Source organism: Vigna radiata, unplaced genomic scaffold, assembly GCF_000741045.1.
Source record: "Vigna radiata var. radiata cultivar VC1973A unplaced genomic scaffold, Vradiata_ver6 scaffold_171, whole genome shotgun sequence".
NCBI classification, from domain to species: domain Eukaryota; kingdom Viridiplantae; phylum Streptophyta; class Magnoliopsida; order Fabales; family Fabaceae; genus Vigna; species Vigna radiata.
This window is the reverse complement of record NW_014542551.1, coordinates 355,752-372,360: the sequence shown is the minus strand read 5'-3', so window position 1 is coordinate 372,360 and position 16,609 is coordinate 355,752.

The window sequence follows — 16,609 nt, the reverse complement described above, 5'->3', positions numbered from 1 at the left end:
CTAAATGAGAACTATCCTCCGGAACTTCAAGAAACACCTCAAACTGTTGATCCTAAAAGCTATCAGCAACCAAGAGGACTATCTTTAGACAACATCATAAGAGATATATCAAAAGGGGTAACTACTAGACACAATCTTAATAATTTCTGTCTAACTGTAGCTTTTGTGTCTCAGATAGAACCCAAGATCATAACGAAGCTCTTCAAGATGATAAGTGGTGCATTGCTATGCAAGAAGAGCTAAACCAATTTGAAAGGAATGATGTCTGGGAAGCAAGATAATTATCAAGTCATAGGAACCAAATGGGTATTTAGGAACGAACTTGATGAGGATGGAAACATCACTAAAAATAAAGCAAGGCTAGTTGCAAAACGCTACTGTCAAGATGAAGGTATAGATTATGATGAAACATATGCACCGGTAGCCAGGTTAGAAGCAATTAGATTATTACTTGCATATGCATCTCTAATGAAATTTAAACTGTATCAAATGGATGTGAAAAGTGCTTTTTTAAATGGATTTATAAAAGAAGAGGTATATGTTAGTCAACCTCCTGGTTTTGAGGATTTTAAATTTCCTAATCATGTTTATAAGTTGAAAAAGGCACTGTATGGTCTTAAACAGGTACCTAGGTCTTGGTATGAAAGACTTAGTACTTTCTTAATTGATAATGATTTTTCTAGAGGAAAGGTTGATTCAACTTTATTTATTAAGAAGGTAGTCAAGCACATTTTGATTGTGCAAGTTTATGTAGATGATATCATATTTGGGTCAACTGATGACTCTTTGTGTGAAGAATTTGCAAAGATAATGCAAGGAAAGTTTGAGATGTCTATGATGAGTGAGCTAAATTTCTTCTTAGGACTACAAACAAAATACTGTAGAGAAATTCTTAAGAAATTCAGTATGGATACTTGCAAAGAAGCCAGTACACCTATGGGTACTTCGTGCTATTTAGATAAGGATGAATTTGGAAAAGGAGTGAACAAAACTATGTTTTGAGGCATGATAGGATCTTTGTTGTACTTAACTGCCAGTAGACCAGATATTATGCAAAGTGTATGTGTATGTGCTAGGTATCAAGCCAATCCTAAAGAATCTCATTTGACTGCTGTCAAGAGAATCTTAAAATATCTTAAAGGAACTACTTCTTTTGGACTTTGGTATCCCTCTGATGCTTCACCTAGCTTAATAGGTTACTCTGATGCAGATTATGGTGGTTGCAAAATTGATAGAAAAAGTACTAGTGGAACTTGTCATTTTCTGGGTTGTTCTTTGGTGTCCTGGCACTCAAAGAAACAAGCGTATGTAGCTTTGTCTACCACTGAAGCTGAATATATTGTAGCCGACAACTGTTGTGCCCAAATTTTATGGATGAAAAAATAACTGGAAGACTTTGATATGTTCCTTGATAATATTCCTTTAAAATGTGATAATACTAGTGCTATAAATCCGACCAAGAACCCCAAAATGCATTCAAGAACTAAACACATTGAAATTAGACATCATTTCTTAAGATATCATATTCAAAAGGGGGATTGTCAAATTGAATATGTTGATACCTTNCATCAATTAGCTGATATTTTCACCAAGGCACTACCTAAGGATAAATTTTTTGAGCTTAGAAGAGAATTAGGAGTATTAGATATGTCTTAGGATCAAAAGATTATGAAAATTTTTACATTTTCGTAAAGTTTACGCTTCATAATCGATTATCACAAGGCAATAATCGATTATTCAATCTCAAAACTCAAATCTGGGAAATTTTGAACAGATAATCGATTATCATCAGGCATAATCGATTATCATGCAATTTCTGGGCAGCAATTATTGAGCAGATAATCGATTATCTCGAGCCATAATCGATTATCACGCTGACAGTTTTAAAAATAGAGTCGTTGGAGCNTCCCATAACGGCTATAAACGGCCATAACCGGCTAGTTTTTCCATTTTTCTTATAAATAGTCTCCCATAATCGATTATTAGACACTTCTTTGCACCCAAATACTGCTGAAATCAAATCTAGAGCTAAAATCCTCTCCATTTCTCCTCTCTTTCTCAAAGTCTCATTCTCTTAAACTTCCTCCATGGCTGATTCAAGAAGACATCACCGTAGAGCTGTTGGAGCATCCTCTTCCTCTCAACCACGTCCTACCACCATTGATGGGTGGATATCAGATCAAGGAAAACATGCGGACTATGTAAATTCTTGGCACGAAAGGAGAATCATGGCGGTAAAGTATATTCGCCTTGACTTTTTCCGTTTCTATGGATTTCAATTTCCAGATCTTTTTGCTGGTCAAGGACTCACGCATCTAGTAGAGCAAAATGGTTGCATTTATCCTGACCTCATAAGGGTTTTCTACTTCAACTTGAGATATCGAGATGGGATCATATCCACTAAGGTAAAGTGCATTCACATAATTTTAGATGATGATGTGTGGACCAATGTTGCCCAACTTCCCATCTGGGATGATGCTGTCAAGGTTCATTTGGGACTTCAAGATTTCAACAGATTGATGACTTTCCAATCCTTCTTGCGTCATCCTGAACAGCAGACCAACCGAAGGCAATTGCTTGTTGGTGGTTTCAAAGTTGAAGAAAGGATGATTCACTACCTGATTGTCTAGATTCTATGTCCGAGAGCAACCAACCATGCTCAATGCTCTGAGCAGGATCTGCTTCTTCTGTATGGGATTCTAAATCACATACACATCGATTGACTTGCTCTCATTGCTGACACAATGGTAAAAGCAAAGAAATCTCATTCCTATCAATTTCCCTATGCTCTTCTTATTTCTAGGATTTTGGAGTACAAAGGTGTAAATTTTGAAGGAGAACTTGTCCAAGCCATTCAAGTTGTGGGTTCGGAAATTGGCGATACTACATTTCGTCAAATGGGATTCATTACTAGAGGAAGAGTTCTTATCCACAAAGATGATGACCATCCTGATGAAGATGAAAATGATGACATCAATACTCATACGGCTGACCCCGTCAGTGCTGCTACTCCTTTTGATACTGGACCATCCAACATACCCTCCTCTTCCTCAACTTCTATGGAAGAACACTTTGCAAGGTTATCTAAACAATTGGAGGATATGAGTCTACCACAAAGGACACACTTTGAAGAGATTTATGAGTGGCAACAATATATTGATGAGTACATGGTTGATCAATTCTTGATCTTGATGTTCGTCTATCTAACATCGAAGGTCAACTCAATATTCAACCTCCTGAAAGATCCCCTAGTCTTGAATTTTAGAAATAGGCTGATAAGTTGTTTGTTTGTTGTGTTATTTCTCCATGTTTAATTATCTCTTTTGTGATGATCTTTATGAAGTTCATGTAATCCTTCTCTTTTAAATAAAATGATCTTTTATGTTAATTTTATGCATATATTATCTAATTGAGGGGGAGCTCATATTAAGGGGAAGATTTTTTATATTAATCTTTTTGCTTATGATCAAAAAGGGGGAGAAGAAAACTATAAGGGAAGAAGTATAATACAAATTGATAATAGATACAGGTATTGCTAACTTTGTTGTTGTCTGTTAGCTTGTATGTTTTTGCAGGTAAGCCAAAGTTACTTTTAAAATTGAATTTTTGACCATCATCAAAAAGGGGGAGATTGTTACCAATAAGGAGTATTGATAAATCTTGAAGAAAATTGTTTTGATGATGCTGCAAGAAGTTTTATTTGAAGAGAACATTAGAATTATTTAAAAGCAATTTGTAGAAATTGAATTTAGTAGGAAAGTCTTAAATAAATTGTAAACCTTATATTTTCTACTGGAATAATCGATTATGGACAAGCAATAATCGATTATCATTTGTATTTTCTATTAGAATAATCGATTATGGTCAAGCAATAATCGATTATCACAAGTCCTTAAGGAATAATCGATTATCATTAGGAATAATCGATTATCACATTTTTGAAAAACCTATAACAGACTTAAATAATCAATTATCATTTACAATAATCGATTATTCGTGGTAGTTGGGATTTGACCTTTGATATTCAGAGCAGATGGCTATATGTAGGGTTTCTGAGAAATTCAAATGCAACGTTTTTGAACAGAATCTCAGTAGAATACTGTTTGTCAGAGGAAGTTCTCAGAAGCTAGAGTTCAAAGTTCCCTTGCTTGGTCTCGTGAATAGGAGAAGCTCGCGAATCGTTGGTCAATTGTCGGAGCGGTTCTCTTCGAGTTGGCTGAGTGTTCTTCTTCCGGTTTGTTCGTCGAAGGAAGCTTTATTTTTATCAGTTCTTTTTCACCGTCTATTGTAATCTGTGAAATATTTTTTAGTGGAACTGTTAATCACTCTTTACAGTGATTAACGAATGGACGTAGATTCTGTTGAATCGAACCAGTATAAAAATTACTTGTGTGATTTTCTATTCCCTACACTGTTTACTGTTTACGCATATCAACTGTTCGATAAATTTTCTGAAAGAAAATTGATTTTCTAAAACGGACCAAGTTATTTTAAAAAAATGACTGAACACGCTTTCCGCTTACTCTAAGTTTAATTCCACTGCGTTATACTCTTCAAACCATACCTCGCTGGTACCAACAATACCATCTGGTACCAACCAACAGAATGGTCCAAGGAGAAACTAAGGAGGCTTATAAAGACCATCCATTATAATCACTGTGGACACGGCTAGAGTTACACCCTTTCATTTGAGGATGCCCATGTTCAATAAGTATGACAAAATGATGGACCCATATGAGCATATTAGCATGTTTGCGACACACATGGAATTTTATAAGACCAACAAGGCTATTGGGTGTAAGGTGTTTTTGATGTGTATAAAGGAAACACTATTGAGGTGGTTCACCCGTTTGCCCACAAATTCTATTGATGTTTTGCTACAAACTTCCAACACTTGATGACATCCATCATGCGACTTAGCATTAGGCAGGAAAAGGGAGAATCCCTTTAGACCTTTATGGAATAGTTTAGGAAGGTGGGCCTACAAATTAAGAATTTGAGTCCTAAAGTGGCCTTGCATCACATGGCCACCACGTTGAGACTTGGGTCTTTCACTGATAGCTTACGCATGCAACGAGCCGTAGATATGGATGAATTGAGGTAGAGAGCGGCAAAATTCATGCAAGTAGAGGAATTAAAATATTTTAGGAAGCTGGTGAAGAGGGAAGAGAGCTCTGAGAAGAAAAATTATGATAATAATGTTGTTGTAAAAGCCCATTAGCCTGGTCGATCGTCAAGAGATCAAGTTAGGGGTCCTCGGTTTACTAGCTATATCCCTCTCAATGTTTCTTGATTGCGTGTTTTAGATGAAGTGCTTAGTGTTGAACACCTACCTCCTCCCAGAAAAGTTAGAAATGTATTAAACATTGAAGAAAGTAATCACTACCAGTACCACCATAATCTAAGACACAACATGGAAGAATACACAACTCTAAGAGATAAGATTGAAGAGTTACTACACATTAGGTATCTAAAAAAGTATGTTGGTACCAGGCAAATCCCTACGCACACCATGTTATAAGACAAAATCATCTATATGTCTAAATGCTTTCATGCTTTCAAATTTAACCAAATAACATTAAATGAAATAAGAATCTAAAAATACCATAAGATGAAACATAAAATCGCCAAAATAGAAAAACCTTAGGAAAACTCTTAGGATTGTAGAAAACATAAAAAACACCTGAATCAAAACACCCAGACGCAATGCTAAACGACTGACAAGTCAAAGCATCTAAGAGAGTTATGTTAAATGTGTTAGCTTACTACACCCAAGGGGTATTCAACTGAACTCTCGGGAAAACAAATAAGTGTCAAGACAGTGTCTTCAACAAAAACACTCTAAAAGCTTAAACCTAAACCGCAAACGAAAACTTAACATGTTAATGTTATTGCTCTAAAAAGGAAAAAATACAAAAAAGCGTTTACACCAGCCTAAACGATACCATGGGATAAAACTATTACTTCGTCCAACGATGAAGTTCTTACTAAACACTTGGTATCTTTAGAAGAAAAGCTTAATTGTTAAACACTACCTCAACGACAGAAAATGGAAAACACTTTGTTGTTTGAGCAAGCATTAAATGACATTAAATGCTTAACATTCAAAAACAACAAAAGTGATAAGAGATAAGACATATCTGCTGCATGCACAATCTACTTTATTCTTTGGAGATAGCCTACTATACATGCATCCACATGATTCATTTAAAAATCAGAAGTGAATCTTAAAGAAAAAAGAGATATTCACTAAATGTTTTTCACTTGAAAAATAATGTCTAAAAGGAAGTATAACCTACTTCAAGCAAAGTGTTGAAAAAGCAAGCTTACTCTGACCAGTTGACTTTAAAAAAAAAGTTGTACATGAAGAAAGAGAAGTCACAAGAATCAAGGCCAAGAGCTTAGTCTAACGGACATTTCTCTAAGAGCCTTTAAATAGAAGTACATTTAGATGAAAAATCAAGAGGATAACATACAACAAACTTATTTATCCTGAGAAAAACATTCAAAAGAAAAGCACAGAAAAGCTCAAGAAAAGAAAAGAAAAGAAAGTCAAGCAATACTCTTAAGCTTCATTGCAAAACCAACCACTATCAATTACCCCTACACCACCATTCTAACACCCCTTTTTCAAAGTGTTAGTGGAAATTTTTTTTCAAAATATTCACTCACAAAGAAATTTATTTCTCATATCATCACTAAGTTGAATCGAATAAAACCATACAATACTACGTTCATATTGAAATAAACTAAAAATGTGTTTCAAATACAATACAGAATAACAATTTATTTATTAATACAACTTTCAAATTCCCAACAAATTTCCCAACACAATTCTCGCTCTAAGCAACTCTTGCTTCATTTGTAAAAACATCTAGTCCTATATAATATCATGAGTTATACGATCATCGCACAAACAAAACACAAACAAGTAGGGTGAGTTAACCAGAACAACAAATAATAACCATAAAATATCATAACGCTCATCCACACTATTTGTATTAACGATATATATTTATTTAATTTATTTTCAATGATCGTCTCTATCGTATTACTGTGATTACTTTATAAAATTAACCTGTCCATTCTTCTCTCATAAACTATCGCCACACAATTATATATTGTGAGGTAAGGCGGTTCGATTCAAAATACTTTACTTCCCTATTACTTCACACAATCGAGAAGGTATAATGCTTGAACATCCAATCTTACACTACTTCACATAGGCGAGGGAACATCCCCTTTCCGTTGCTTCACATAAGCGAAAGGAGAAATAGTCAAACTCTTCTTTTTCCACTGCTTCGCATAGTCGAAGATGTTTTCCATTTCTACTACTTCACACAGGCGAAAAGTACAACTACGTAAACCTCTACTCTTTCACTACTTCACGTAGGCAAAGAGATACAAAACGACTTTCCAAGTTATAAAACAAAGCACCTAATCATACTGAACCCTTTTCTCATTTTAAAGGTACTTAATGTACCTTAAATTCTAGTTTAATTTGTTAAATACAAAATCGTCTATATGAACAAACGATCTCATGTTTTGAAATTTAATCAAATAACTCAAAAACGGGTTAAAAGATCAGAAAAAAAAAACTAGGATAAAAATGTAGAGCCTAAAACCAAAACAAACAAAACTAGAACCGGAACCCAAACATAAAAAACATAGGAAATCACTTAAGTCCTAGGAAATAGGAAAACATTTAGGCTAGAACAACCAGACGATTGACTAGACGATGTCTTGTCTAAAAATGTCTGAGAGAGAGTAAGGTGAAAAAAGAGTAGACATGCATGTGGTAGATATGTCTTTTCTCCTACCACTTTTGATTTTTTTGAATGTTGAGCATTTAATGACATTTAATGCTTGTTTTGAACAACAAAGTGCTTTTTATATTTTCTACTATTTGGATAACATTATATCATTTAAACAATTTTTCTAAGATGCCAAGCATTAATTGAAGCTTCATCATTGGATGAAGTGAATGATTTAGCTCATGGTATCATTTAGTCTATTTTAAATGCTTTAGGATTATGCTTTCTTTAGCTAGACCGTTTGACGAGTTGTCTTTGATAAGTTTTTGGGATATTGATTGAGACTTTCAAATTACTTACTAAAAACGTTATTTAGAAATCCTATTTGAGAGATTTTATTGATTACCGTTTGGTACAATAGAGCTTTTGCGTTTAGCAGAACTCGCTCATTGACACTTTAGGTTTTTAGGAATGTTTGGTATAACGTCTAGGTTAAACCTAAGCATGTTTCTATGACTTTCCTAGGTTACTATATTTTCAACATATTTAACTTATCACCTATGTTTCAACTATTTTGAAATTCTAATGATAACATATTCATATGCTCATTTCGTTTAATGTTGTTTTGATAAACTTCAAAACATGTGAGAGCATTTAAACATTTTAGTCTTATAGGCGATTTTGTTTTAACACAAATAAGCATGTACAAAATGTAAAATTTGAAGTTTAAATAAACACCTAATAAATTTAAATTTAAGAGGACCTAGATGGTCCAAAATGATGGCATAGGTAACCCATGCCTTCGACAAGGTGAGCAACTCGAGCATTAAGATTATCACATCTAGTGTTATGCAAGCACGAAGATCCCTGATCTCATGCATAATATTTGGGAGGAGAGTAGAAGAAGTATCCTACGACTATGGAGAAAGTGTGCGCTCATTATGAATTGGGTAAAGATCATCACATTTGTGAACCCACTATTCATCAATGCTTTTAATAAAACTAAATGATGTTATAATTTCAACACTAATTTGAAAGACCTTTTAACTTCTACAAAAGGCTCATCATCAAGAGGAATGTCAAAATGATCGAAAAAGGTGGTAATGAGGTAAGAATATAGTAGAGGTGCATTGTAAATAAATTCAAATATGAAAAAGTTACTCTAAGGGAGATTCTTTGTTTTTCATTTTTTCTCCTTTCCTAGAGTTCGATTCCTATTCCTTCTTGTTTGTGTTTAAATATAAATATTTTGAAAATATTAATAAAATAATATTTTTTAAACCCTTCCTGAAAAATATTATAAAGCCTTTTTCATGTGATGTCTGATTAGATGAGCTTAGTTAATCTCCTTTCCAGTTAAGAGTGTCCACATCAAAATTAAGTCTTCTCCAGTTGCTTGTGCAAGGTTAGTGGCACGGGGAAGAAGAATTGAATCAATGAAGGTCATCATAGGGGAATGATGATGTTGTCGTTGAAGCGATCCAATTAATACCACTTATCTATAACAACTTCAAAATTGCTTAAATAATAGCCAAAAGATTAGTAAAGGTTAAGTCACCCCAAAGTCATCTCCAAACGAATACGAAATTTATTCTTAACAAATTAGTTCTTATAAAAACTATACAAAAGCGTTAGTAAAATAAAAACAATAAATAATATAAATAACAGAGAGCAACCCTCTCCAGTCACCTCGTTGTGCGAATGACTAAACAAAGACCACCTCGCTGTGAGGACTCGTTGTGCGAAAACATTCGCTCAATGAGTCTGCATAATCTGTAAAACGAAAATTCTGCAAAATTATGCAACTCACACACCATTTTCCATTTCTAACCAGTTTCCCCAACTTCTAACACCTCTAATTTGTATTTTATACCTAATGAAACTTGTCTAGACGATCATAACCCTTCCTACTACCATTCTAAAGTGATTAAGACTGAATTCCTACTCTATAGTGAATTCTATGTTCTTAGTTTATACACTTCTAGATTAGAAGAATATGCAAGTAAGTGGTGGAATCAAAGGTAAATCTAGTGTCAAAAAAGGTAGAAAATCCTCCATTCATGATTGGTATGAATTAAGATATTGCATGAGAAGAAAGTTTGTACCTCCTTCAATTAAAAGAGACCTGGAGTTAATGAGAGATCTCATTCAAGAGGGAAAGACATTCATTAAAATACTAGATGGTTTCTTTCGTAAGGAAACTAAATTTGGAGAAAAACTTAAGAAACTCTTGAATGAGAAAAGAAAGAGAGAGATTAGAAGGAAAGAAGAGGAATTAAGAGAAAAGAAAGAAAGAGAAGAAAAGAAAGAAAAAGAAGAAAAAGAGAGAACAAAAGAACAAAAGAGAAAAGAAGAGGAAAAAAGAATAGAAGAGGAAAAGAAGAGAGAATGACAAGATAGAATAGAAAGGGAAGAAAAAGAAAAGAGAGAAAAGGAGAAATTGCTACTGAGGGCAACTTCTACTCCTACAATTATAATGGACCCAAGACTTTTAAGGGGAGGTTCTCAATCCTTAAACTTTTTTATGCTTACTTTGAGTTTTTAAATTTTAACTTCTCTTTTAAATAAATTTCCATACCATTCTTTATTATGCTACATTTATTCAAATATTCAGATATTGTTACCCTTGTGGAAACAAGTAACTCAAGACAAAAACAAATTGTCTTATGAAATAGGACTTTGAATTTTTCTCAAAATTATAAAACCAAATATAAAAAGTCTTCATTCTAAATATACTCTTTTAAAAGAATTTTTTATTAGAACAATATTAATTAGAGATATGTTTGATGTGTATTGCAAATTAATATTTGATTCCGGAAGAAGTCGTGTGGATTCCAAAGAAATAAAGAAATAAGGCCACTCCAAAATGGTTAGCTCAAAAGATTGGAAGGACCTTTTTATACAACAAAAATGTCATCTTAATAAAAGGCGATCTGATTTGAAGACAAATTCTTCTTAAGAGGAAGAAAATAATGGAATAAGGCCAAGCCCTATGATCATTAAGGGATCCAACACTTTCAAAATGATAAGAAGAATCAAGGAAAGAAGCAAGGAAACATAAAGAATGGAGAGGTAAGTCAAATCTTCACTTGGATGCATTCAGGAACCGCCTAGTGAGCTGTTGGTGGAAGCCCAACGAGGGAAACATTCTAGCAACTTATTTAAAGCATAATGAAGCCTGACGCCCAACAGAAGGGGGCTTGCGCCCAACACCAACATAGAACATCTAGCAGCTTTCAAAGGAGGATCCAACAACTTCAGGGACACCATTCCACGTGGTTGCTCACGTTTGTCATACTCTGCACAACCGACACTTTTTCCTTGTATATATCATAGTTGAACATCAACCAAGTAAATGCTTTGACCAGGAGCTTTGGTTTCTTTAAAATAGCTTACTCCTTGTAATATCACTTTTGATATGAATGAAGAATTTACAGTGTTCTTCCCTACTTGAAGGACAACGTGAGAGAGCTTGAAAGCTTCCTCTATCATCTCCTCTTAGTTAGGTATCCACTCCTAGCATCATCCTTACCAACCGCACCATTATTCGATTCATCTTCCTTTATTTTCAACTTCAGATTCCAACCATTGAACTCCACTTCTTGATGAGTTCCTTGTTTCATTTTAGCTCCTTCGGTATTCATTTCATTTCGCTGCATCAATTGTCTTTCATCCTCTAGTTCAGATTCCAGAAGCAACTTAGGTTGCTATCCAAAATAGAGAAGAAGTTCGGTTGATTACCTATTTCACTAGAATTAGCTGAATCTTCTTTATATGATTCTCTTTCCCATGCATGAAGTGAGGTGCTTGGAGGCGACATTAGCATAGACATACTACACTTGCTAATAGAGTTTTGGAGTGTGAAGGAGATGAGAATGAATGGAGAAGGGGGATAATATGATGAATAAAGTTGATGGAGTAATAGAAGGCAATGGGCAAAAGTTTTTCTATAGACAAGTTGGTCAACATATGTGGAAGATCTAGAAAGATATTCGTTTTTAGATTACAAAATATGTCCAGAATTGGAACTTATATAATGAGAATACTTAGATTGGCAAATCCATAACATAGGTATGATTTTTGGATTGGTCAAATTGAGATGCATTTATGTATCCATAAATGTATTTTGAATTACCCAATCTAAAACACGTCCGAAACTTTTTTTTTTCAATTTGGTATACAATGTGATCTTCTCCGTATCAATGCATGAAAGGCGATAAAGAAGGGACTATGATATATTAACAATCTTTTGAGAATAGATTATATGTTACTATTTTATTGGCTCGTATATTTGAAATAGACCAATCACGAACTACAACATAGATGTTGTAAAAAAATTATTAAAAAAAAGTTGTTAAAAAATATTTTCCATAAAGAAGTCTCATGCAACATGAAGAAGTAGCACCCTTCTATCCCTCCCAACACTAACATTGGTGGTTTTTTCTTGGGAGTGAAAATTTGCCCCATTTATCAATTTTTTTGGGGACCAACCCTTGCTCCTTCCACCTCCTCAACCCTGTACAAAAAAAATTTAATTATAAAAGTAGTCTTTTTTACTTTTAATCCTATTTATTTACTTTATTCTAAAACCCTAAATTTCTACCCATTTTTACTCACCCATTTTCACTTGCGCAGCCTCATCCTCAACTCTCCCAAGTCTCACTTTCTCTCTTTCCATATTCTCACCCCTTTCAACTCTCACCAGATTTGTTTCTTCTCATCTCCCAACTCTTACTTCTCTTCTTCATATCTGTATGGTTCTTCTCCATATTCCTATCTCCATATCTGTTTGCTTTCGTGGTGCAGTGATGTGACTTTTCATGGTGCGGATTGTTTGCGGTGGTCATTCGGTGGTATAGCGGTTCTAAACAATAATGAATATTTTATGACTAGCAATAAAGAATATTTTATGACTAACATCATAAAAAAAATAATTTTATTTACATTGATAAAAAATGAAAAATGTATACATGAATTAATTAAAAAAAATTCAAATTTTCAAAATTCTTACTATTTAATTATAAAATTTAAATGATTAAATTCCTCTCTTAAAGTTTTAAAATTTCAATATTTTAATTTTTTATTTAAATGATTATATAAAATGTTTCAACGTTTTTATAAAATTAACTATCCTCCAAAATATATTTTTTGACACATTGCGACATATTTCTTCCTCATATACCAACATTTTTTTTTATGTGAGATTGTTTAACTCTTTGTATGTTGGTATGGGTAAGATAAATAATCAGAAAGTTCAAAAGATACAACAATAGAAAGAAACATAAAAAGCAGAGAGAGACAAAAGAAAATGAAACATAGAAATATGGGTCCACCATCAAAATGATTGTATTGTTTGGATGATGAAATCGAAGAGAGAAAGAAACAACATCTGTCAATAACAAATGATTATTGGTTAAACATAAACTAGACCATCGCATTCATGTAGAGATTGAAGTGGATAAAAGTTATAAAATATTAAATTTAAAAATAAAATTGTATTGAAGAGTAAAACAATAATAAGACGGTGGAAAGAGAGATAAAACAAGAATAGGGAGGTAGAAGGAGAAAAGATAGTGGTAGAAGGAGCAGTACTTTTTTTTTTTCGAAGGGGGGATGGGGTGTGAGGGTGTTTCATTGACCAATTCGGAACATAGATCTGGTGTTCTATGTGTGTGTATTAAAATGCAGGAGGATGGGAGCATCCGTGGCGTCAATAAAAAAAGAAAAAGAGAAGATGGGAGAGAAAATCAAATTGGGGTGTCCTAAGGGTAAAAGTGAGATTTTAAAAGTTAGGACGTCCAGGAAAAAAAGAGGGTGTTGAAAGAAATGGCCAACGGTTTTATGTTATGTAATTTTGTAAGAGTTCCAAAATGTTCCAACGTTGAAGTTTTCATTGCACTTGATGGAAAAACAATAAATCATTTGTTGTGTGCATATTCTATCCCAAACACAAGCATAATGACCAAAAAAAAATATATGTTTTTCTTAAAGTTGTTATATTTTTGAAAGTTTTTAATTTTATTTTATTATTATTTACAAATTTTAAGACAATATTAATTAATATTTTTAATGACGTCTCATTCATTTCATTGGTTGAATTAAAATATTGCTATTTAAGAAGCACTTAGTTGTAATCACAGTTGTGGTGACACTCTCAACCATTACATTTTCATACCAAATGGTGTTAGTATGTATCAATATCCTTTTTCTTTTTGCAAAGGACAAAATTTAATTTCTTTAAACATTTTCTAATCGTATTTAATGTTTATTTAAGAAATTGGTGTGTATTTTTAAGGTAAACATTTATTATGGAAAATGTTGATACTTTTAATTAGAAAATAATATAAAAGTAGTTGTATACACTTTTTCATCGTTTTCTTCTTGAAGTTCGGCGTCCCGGATTAGAACTATTATAAAATTACAGACCATTAAACTGTCATGTGTTTTCATATTTTCTATTCACATAAATATCAGTAAAATTTTAACAGTTTTCATATTTGAGGATTGATTCTTGTGCTTCCATTTATCGGGAATAGATTCTTGAGGCGGAGTATCTCACGTGAAATCATCAGATAGAGTTTCAATGTCATTTTCTTGCATCCAAGGATCTCTAATATGGTTTGAGGAATTTATTTGGTCTAGGGTTCATCAGGGTGTAAGTGCAACACAATAATATTGCAATTGGCATAATTCTATAATCAAGATAGTTCGCATAAGCTTGAATGTAGCTTTCAATGTGAGAATGAACTGGGATATATTGGAATTCAGAAGACAATGGTGCAGAGATTTTAACACTCAAACAAGTTTCACGGAAATGAGAAAAAACTCTGATATTATTGAGAGAGGCGNTGCATGCCTTTATATATACATGTGAGAAGGTAAAGTAAATATGATTTCAAAGGTTCTTCATATTATTCAACACACCAGAAAAGAGGTACAGTGATGGCACTATATATAGTAAAGGATTAATCTAGAAAAGGGTAAATCTAGAAAAAATAAAAGTGCCAGCTGTCATAGTATCTACCACAATATGAAAACAAATCCTAACAAATTAACAATAAAGGTAACAGATAAAATGTGCAGTGGGCAGAGATAAAATGACCATCTGTGATGAAAGTAGAAACCGTGTCTTGCTCACACCCTTCCTCAAGATGGGTGGTGAATGTTCAGCAAACCCATTTTGGACAAATTAGCATGAAAAAGGCCAGGATAAAGAGACTTAGTTAACATATCTGCCAATTGATGCTTGGAAGGAACATGTGAAATGACAATGAGACCATCAAGAATCTTAGCACGTATGAGATGACAATCCACTTCGATATGTTTAGTTCGTTCATGAAAGGATGGATTCTTGGCCAGCTGAATTGCAGACTGATTATCACAAAAGGTGGGAAAAGGAAGAGGAATATTAAGGCGCAAGTCATCAGCAATATATTTTAACCACTGTAGTTCACAAGCAACAGAAGCCAAAGCTCTATATTCAGCTTCAGTAGAGCTTCTAGAAACCGTGGATTGTTTCTTAGATTTCCAAGAAATAAGATAGTGGCCATAAAAGACACAATATCCCGTGATGGACTTGCGAGTGAGGGAACAAGTAGCCCAATCGGAATCCGAAAAAGCTTGAATTCGGTGAGGGTTGGAGGAAGGATAAAATAAACCAAGACCTGGACAACTTTTGAGGTATCTCAAGATTCTGAAAGCAGCATGGAGATGAGATTGTCGTGGCTTGGACATGAATTGGCTAANTTGTTGAACAGCAAAGGAGATGTCTGGACGAGTATTAGTTNAGTATTGCANCTTACCAATCAATCTTCTGTAAGCAGTGGGATCTNAAACAAGAGCACCTTCATCATCCTTAAGCTTAACAGTGGGATTCGAAGGAGAAGTGGCAGGTTTGCAACCAGTTAGACCAAATTCTGACAAGATTTCCAAGCAATATTTTCTTTGATTTAGGACANGGNCTTGTTGTGATCGAGCAACCTCAAAACCAAGAAAGAATTTGAGAGAACCCAAATCTTTGATGCTGAATTTATGATGTAAAAATTGTTTGACATCANTAATGGCCTGCATGTTATCTCCAGTGAGCACTATATCATCAACATAAACCAATAAGGCAATAAAAGAGTCAGAGGAATGATAGGTAAACAGAGNATGATCAGCAGAACTCTGTGAGAACCCATAGGAAATTAATGCAGATGTAAGCTTGGAATTCCACTGTCGAGAAGCTTGTCTAAGGCCNTAAAGAGACTTGTGCAATTTACAAACTAGATGAGGTTCAGGAAGAAGCAATCCCNGGGGAGGTTTCATGTAAACATCTTCATTTAAATCACCATGTAAAAAGGCGTTATCAACGTCAAGTTGATATAAAGACCAATGGCGAGAGACANCAATGGAAATTAGAAACCTGACANTGGTGAGCTTCACAACAGGGGAGAAGGTCTCAAAAAAATCCATGCCCTCAGTCTGTGTAAATCCTTTGGCAACAAGACGTGCCTTGTGTCTCTCTATGGAACCAGCTGCATTCAACTTAGTCTTATAGACCCATCTGCAACCAACAACCTTTTTATTTGGTGGTAAGTTGACCAATGACCAGGTGCCATTTCTCTGCAGAGCTTGTATTTCCGCAATCATAGCCTGCTTCCAATGATCATGCTGACAAGCTTCCTTAAAGGAAGATGGCTCGATAGTGGCAGATAAGGACATGCAAAAAGCAGTGTGAGAATTAGAACAATTGGAATATGATAAATATGAATGTAATGGATAAGGAGTACTATATGAAATGTTAGTAGAGGAAAGAGTAGGGCAATCATACGCAGACAAGTAAGCAGGAGGCTTCCTCTGACGATTGGAAACTC